We start from the raw sequence: 7130 nt of genomic DNA on the forward strand, positions 1-7130 counted from the left end.
TATATGCCAACAAATTGGACAACCTAGAAGAAATGGACAAGTTTCTAGAAACATACAGCCCACCAAAACTGAACCAAGAAGAAATAGATAATTGGAACAGACTGATCACTAGAAGTGAAATAGAATCTGTAATAATTAAAAAAACAAAACCAAAAAAACACCTTCCTGCAAACAAGAGTCCAGGACCATAGGCTTCACTGGGCAGTTCTACCAAACATACAAAGAAGAACTTATACCAATTCTTCTCAAACTCTCCCAAAAGATTGAAGAGGCAGGAACACTCCCAAAGTATTCTGTGAAGCCACCATCACCCTGTTATCAAAACCACACACCTTTTTCTTGCTCCCCAGCCATCTTGGCGGCTCCAGTTGGTTGGGGGAGTTCCGCACCTAAGGCAGGAAGATGGTGGCCACAAAGAAGATGAAAAAGTCACTGGAGTCAATCAGCTCTAGGCTCCAACTCATTATGAAAAGTGGAAAGTACCTGCTGGGGTAGAAGCAGACTCTGAAAATGATCAGACAAGGCAAAGCAAAACTTGTCATCCTCGCCAACAACTTCCCAGCCTTGAGGAATCTGAAATAGAGTATTATGCCATGTTGGCCAAAACTGGTGTCCATCACCACAGTGGCAGTAACATTGGGCACAGAATGTGGAAAACACTACAGAGTATGCACTGGCTATGATTGATCCAGGTGATTCTGATATCATTAGAAGCATGGCAGAAAAGACTGGTGAATAGTAAATCATGCACAATTTTTCTTTAATAAAACTGTCCAGAGCTTGTTTAAAAACAAAACAAAACAAAACAAATACACCACCAAAAAAGAAAATTTCAGGCCAATATCTTTGATGACTATAGATGTAAAAATTCTCAACAAAATATTAGCAAACTGAACCCAACAACAGTTAAAAAAGATCATACACCATGATCAAGTTGAATTCATCCTAGGGTCACAAGGATGATTCAACATATGCAAATAAATCAACGTGATACACTAGATCAACAAAAGACAAAAGCCACACAATCATCTCAATAGATGCAGAAAAAGCATTTGATAAAACTAAACATCCATTCATGATAAAAACTCTTGCTAGAGTGGGTATAGAGGGAACATACCTCAACATACTAAGAGCTATCTATAACAGACCCACAGCCAACACAATACTCAGTGGCGAAAAGCTGAAAGCCTTCCCGCTAAACTCTGGAAGAAGACAAGGATTCCTACTCTCACGATTTCTGTTCAACCAAGCATTGGAAGTCCTAGCCACAAAAATCAGGCAAGAAAAAGAAATAAAAGGTATCCAGGTTGGAAGGGAAGAGGTAAAATTGTCATTATACGTAGATGACATGATGCTCTATATAGAAAACCCTAAAGACTCCACACAAAACCTATTATAACTGATAAACAAATTCAGCAAGGTAGCAGGATACAAGATTAACATACAGAAATTGGTTGCACTTCTTTACACTAACAATGAAATATCAGAAAGGGAAAGTAAAAAAACAAATCCTTTTAAAAATTGCATCAAAAAAATAAAATACTTGGGAATAAACCTGAGCAAGAAGGTGAAAGACTTATATGCTGACAACTTTAAAACATTGATAAAGGAAACTGAAGATGATTCAAAGAAATGGAAAGATATCCCATGCTCTTTGATTGGAAGAATTAATATTGTTAAAATGGCCTTACTACCCAAAGCAATGTACAGATTTAATATGATCCCTATCAAATTACCCATGACATTTTTCACAGAACTAGAACAAATAATCCTAAAATTTATATGGAACCATAAAAGACCCAGAATTGCCAAAATAATCCTGAGGAAAAAGAACAAAGCTGGAGGCATAACCCTCCGAGACTTCAGACAATACTGCAAAGCTACAGTAATCAAAACAGCATGGTATTGGCACAAAAACAGACATATGGATCAATGGAACAGAATAGAGAACCCAGAAATAAACCCATACACCCATGGTTAATTAATCTTTGACAAAGGAGGCAAGAGTATACTATGGAGAAAAGACAGTCTCTTCAGCAAGCAGTGTTGGGAAAGCTGGACAGCCACATGTAAATCAGTAAAGTTAGAACACTCCCTCACACCATACACAAAAATAAACTCACAGTGGCTTAAAGACTTAAGTAGAAGGCATGACATCTAGAAGAGTCCTAGAAGAGAACATAGGCAAAACATTCTCTTACATAAATCGTATCAATGTTTTCTTAGGTCAGTCTCCCAAGGCAATAGAAATAAAAGCAAAAATAAACAAATGGGACCTAATCAAACTCACAGGCTTTTGCCCAGCAAAGGAAACCATAAAAAGTGAAATGCAGCCTACAGAATGCGAGAAAATATTTGCAAATGATGCAAGCAACAAAGGCTTAATTTCCAAAATATACAAACAGGTCATACAGCTCAATTAAAAAAAAAAGCCCAATCAAAAAATGGGTAGAAGACCTAAATAGACACTTCTCCCAAGAAGGCACGCAGATGGCTAATAGGCACATGGAAAGATGCTCAGTGTTCCTAATTATTAGAGAAATACAAATCAAAATTAAAATGAGGTCTCACCTCACACTGGTCAGAACGGCAGTCATTGAAAAGTCTACAAATTGCTGGAGAGGGTGTGGAGACAAGGGAACCCTTCTACACTGTTGGTGGGAATATAAATTGGTACAGCCACTATGGAAGTCACTATGGTGGTTCCTCAAAAAGCTAAAAATAGAGTTACCATATGATCCAGCAATCCCACTCCTGGGCATATATCTGGGCAAAACTATAATTTGAAAAGATGCATGCACCCCAATGTTCATAGCAGCACTATTTACAATAGCCAAGACATGGAAGCAACTTAAATGTCCATCGACAGAGGAATGGATAAAGAAGGTATGGTATATATACACAGTGAAATATTTCTCAGCCATAAAAAAATGAAATAATGCCATTTGCAGCAACATGGATGGATCTACAGATTATCATACTAAGTGTAGTAAGTCAGAAAGAGAAGGACAAATATCATATGATATCACTTATATGTGGAATCTAAAATATATGTAACTTACAAGAGGCCTATGGAGTATCCTTCCTTCAGAGTACAATATCTGATGTGTAGTCCCTCTCTATCTTGATATTTTTCTAAGAGATTGCTGTTTTTCCTTTGGTATATTAGGGGAGAATAGCCAGTGTTTATCAAACACATCTGAACTCTTAGTGACAAGATGAAAAATTTTTGAACTAGAATGAAAATATATGAAATGAAAAAATGATTGGACACAGAAGAAGGGAACAGTAAATTTAAGACATATTAATAGAAATTATCCAAAATGAACCATCTAGAGAAAATAGAACATCAATGAGTAGGAACAATATCAAACGTACTAATATGTATGTAGTCGGATTTTCAGAAGAAGTGGAAAAGCTGTGCTCCTAGAATCAATGAAATATGATATTATCCCCAGTTGTCAGGTAAGAGAACTAAGGTGCTGGAAGTGAAGCAGGAGGTGGCAGGACTGGGCTTCAAACCCAGGAGTGCCTGATGCCAAAACCCACGCTCTCCGCTGCTTGGCCCTGAGCCCAGAAAGCTCGAGACTGCTTGAGTTTTCTTCCTTGAAGCTCACCTGGGCAGCCCCTGGAGAGAGCTGGGCAACCGCCCCGTGTGAGGGTTCCAGCCCCAGACTGTGACCCCTCTGCCACCCGGACCCTGGGAGCACAAGTGTCCTTCCTTTCAGGCTCATCTGCCCACTGCCCACCTTCTCCCGGTGGAGCTGAGCCACGTGTGAGCTTGGGTCCAACCCAAGGGCCTTCTCCTGTTATATGGGGGCTCCCATCAGGGGCAACTTCGGGGAGAGGCTGTGACCACCACCCCCTTAAGTAGGGCCCCCAGGGCGAGGACAGGAAGATCAGAGGATGCCCCCTTTGTTGTGGTCTGGTGCCTGTTCATTGTGAATCACCAGAGAAATTGAGCTGTTTCCAAGTCAAGACAAACTCCTTTTTCTAGCCCATTCTCAGAACTGGGAGTCTTCTGGGATTTAGCTACCCAGGGCAGCTGCTCCCCTAAGTATAGCAATGCTTTTTCAGTCATCCGACAACCACTGGTCAGCGTGGCCTGTGTTCTGGACACAGGGATGGGAACTGGGTCTAAAGACAAGGCCCGTAGGGAGCTCGCAGTCCAGAGCAGGAGGTGGGCAGATTTGTAAACTTGTATTTGACCCACCCAGTGCTGGATCCTGTGGTAGCACATAGTAGGTACTCATTAAAGGTTTACTGAGTAAATCAGAAATCAGGTTGTGAGTCTTCAGGGTTTGGTAAAACACCATGTATACATGCACACAAAGTCATTCAACAAACATTTGCTGAGTGCCCACTAGGTGTGCGTTGCCAGGAGGACAGAGCTGAGAGGACAGGGCCCCAGCTCTGATGTCAGAGGGAGTGACATTATGAGACATTTGGGGCAGAGTCCATGGGCTTTCCTGGCCATTCTGTTGCCTCGGGGGGTCTATCTTAGTGAGTACACAACTGCTTTCCAGACCCAGAGCCCCCTGCACGCTTCAGAAAGCCTTCTCTGCATTAGGAATGCCGGGCATCTTGTAGTCACTGGGCTGCTGCCGAAATGGCCTTGGACAGAACCCTCAAGAACCCCACCAACCGATAATCGCCTTCAGGTCTTGCCAGGGAGACACGGGGACATAGCTACCTGCCACTTTCAGGCCTTGGGACTGGTGGCTGGCAATCAATCCCCAAGTCGGCAGAGAACCCCCAGTCAGTTCCAGAATTGGGTTGTGCAGAGTCTTGGCGAATGAGAGGCAGTCACCTTCCACTGCTCAATCCTGTCTCTGCCCTGGTTCTGGCAGAGGGACTCCGGCTCAGGAACACGTGGCCTCCTGGCATCTCTCGGTATTTAATTTTCTCACCGTCTTTCTCAAGTCCCTAGTGAGATCACCTGTACAACAATCTGTCTGTGCCTTATGAAAGTGTCTGTGCACTTTTAATCCTTTTTAAAAGCAACTTTAAAAAGTGGGCCAGGGACTAGCATACGTGGTAGTGTTCTAGAAATCTGTGCTCATCACTGAAAGCCTTCTGCATTGTGTATTTGATGTTGGCGTGAATGTCTCTTTTTCTGATTCAGTACTGTGACCTCTCCAATACAGTCTAATCTTTGGGGATCTGTAATAAAGGTTTTGAAACCTGGGGGGAGTGGCGGGGGAAGGGTTTGTACTGGTCCGGTGTTGTGTGTTGTGCTTTTGCATGTTGTGTGTTTTGATTTTTGTCCGTTTTTATCTGTTTTATATTAGCATAATTTTCCTGTTTAAAAAAACAAATACAACTTTGGCTTGTTAAAAAATAAATAAAACAAATGCAATAACTGGGATTTGGTGTCAGAGTTGCTACTCTAGAATTTACAGTGAGGTGTGCAGGAGATTGTCGGGCTGGGATAAGTCGTTATGTATCAGTTTTATCAGTCTAACATTTCTTTTGCCCTAGGACTTAAGCACAGCATCCGAATCGAGAGTCATTCAGGCAAGAGGAAAGTCCCTGTAAATAATAAAATTTTAGAATTTTATTGCTGGAACTTACAAACCTTAGAAATCATCTGGTATAACCCATGTGTTGTTTTTTTTTTTTTTTTTTCATGAAGAAATTAAGCTACAAAGACAGTAAGTGACCTGACTGTCATATGGCTTGTTAGTGGCACAGTCTGGTCTCCTGCGTCCATCTGGTATGTTTTCCAGCAAGCCTTCCTGAATCTGTTGTCTCCAGAAACATACTGGGAAATGTACCAGTTATGTTTTTCTTCTCTTCCACTGAGAAAACATTTCCATTGTGTGAAAGGGCCAATGAATCAGCATGCTTGTAAAAGTAGATCAGTATCAGCATTCTTCTTCTTCAGTAGTGTGCTTCTCTCTCCTTTGCTCTCACATTCCACTGTTTCCTTCCTTATTCTTTCACTTTGCTCCCCTCATCCATTTCCTTTTTCTGTACCGTTTCCCATGCTGTAAAAGGGTAACATGTAAAATAAATGTCACAAACAATTATCAAATTAATCTCTTATGCAATAATACTCTTCAAATAATATTTCTTTAGTCAATGAGTTGGCCTTTATTTCAAATTAATAGTAAATTATAGTAAATTAAATTGAATTTCACATAGGTAACTAAAGTTTCAAAGTCTTATGTTTCATATGAAGAGACCAAGCTCTGTTAACACCTTCATATGGAAATATATCTAAATGGAGCAATAAACCATAGCTTCAATGAACAGTCGTTCATCCTTTGGATGTATAATCAGAATTAATGAGTTGAAAAATTGTCTTTACTGCCAGTAACACTGGCCAATAAATATCTAAAATGGCCATAAAATTGAAGTACGGTTGCGTCTGACTGAGACCTTCAGATGTTAGCTGAAGCAGAAATGAGAAAATGAGAATGATGTTGTGTGAGTCATTGGTTTGTTTGCTCTCAGATCCTGTTGGGGTTAACCGTTGGTGTTTAACAGCCCACCACACCACTTAGCGGCTTTAACAATGGCAGTATTTATTTTTTGCTCATGGATCTGCAATTTGGGCAGGACTCAGTGGGGACAGCTTGTCTCTGTTCCATGTAGCGTCAGCAGGGGTGTCTTGAATACTGGGGTTAGAATCATCTAAAGATTCACTCCCTCACTTGTCTGGCCCTCAGTGCCATCTGTCAGCTGGAACTTCAGCTGGGGCTGTGACCAGACCACCTACATGGGTCCTTTATTCATCTTTGCTTGGCTATTGCTAATCCCTAGACTGCCTCTCTGCCGTCTTTTTAATTTTTCAGGTTTTTTACAAACTGTTTGCAACGATTTCCCTATATTAAATTCCCTCTGTTGGATTGCACCTCAAAGAACCTGGGTTCCAACAAGGTGGAAGCTGTATCTTTTACGAATTCAGAATTCACGAATTCACTTTTTGCTACATTCTGTTCCTTAGAAGCAAGTTGCTAAGGCCAGTGATATTCAAGTGGAAGGGAATTAGACTCCACTTTTGGTAGCAGAAATGTCAAAGAATTTATGAACGTGTTTTAAAAGCACTGCAGTTTCCCTTCTCTAGTCGTTTGCTTGTTTGCTCAGATACAATCCTTGCTGTTTTTGTCTTCTTATCTGTGTTT

General features: G+C 41.0%; 1 pseudogene; it reads left to right on the top strand.

Moving 5' to 3' along the window:
- Window positions 1–402: 402 nt before the first annotated feature.
- On the top strand, window positions 403–739 carry LOC114906587 (annotated as a pseudogene).
- Window positions 740–7130: the final 6391 nt, after the last annotated feature.

This window comes from Monodon monoceros, unplaced genomic scaffold (genome assembly GCF_005190385.1).
Source record: "Monodon monoceros isolate NGI ecotype Baffin Bay Population unplaced genomic scaffold, NGI_Narwhal_1 Super_Scaffold_22, whole genome shotgun sequence".
NCBI lineage: Eukaryota > Metazoa > Chordata > Mammalia > Artiodactyla > Monodontidae > Monodon > Monodon monoceros.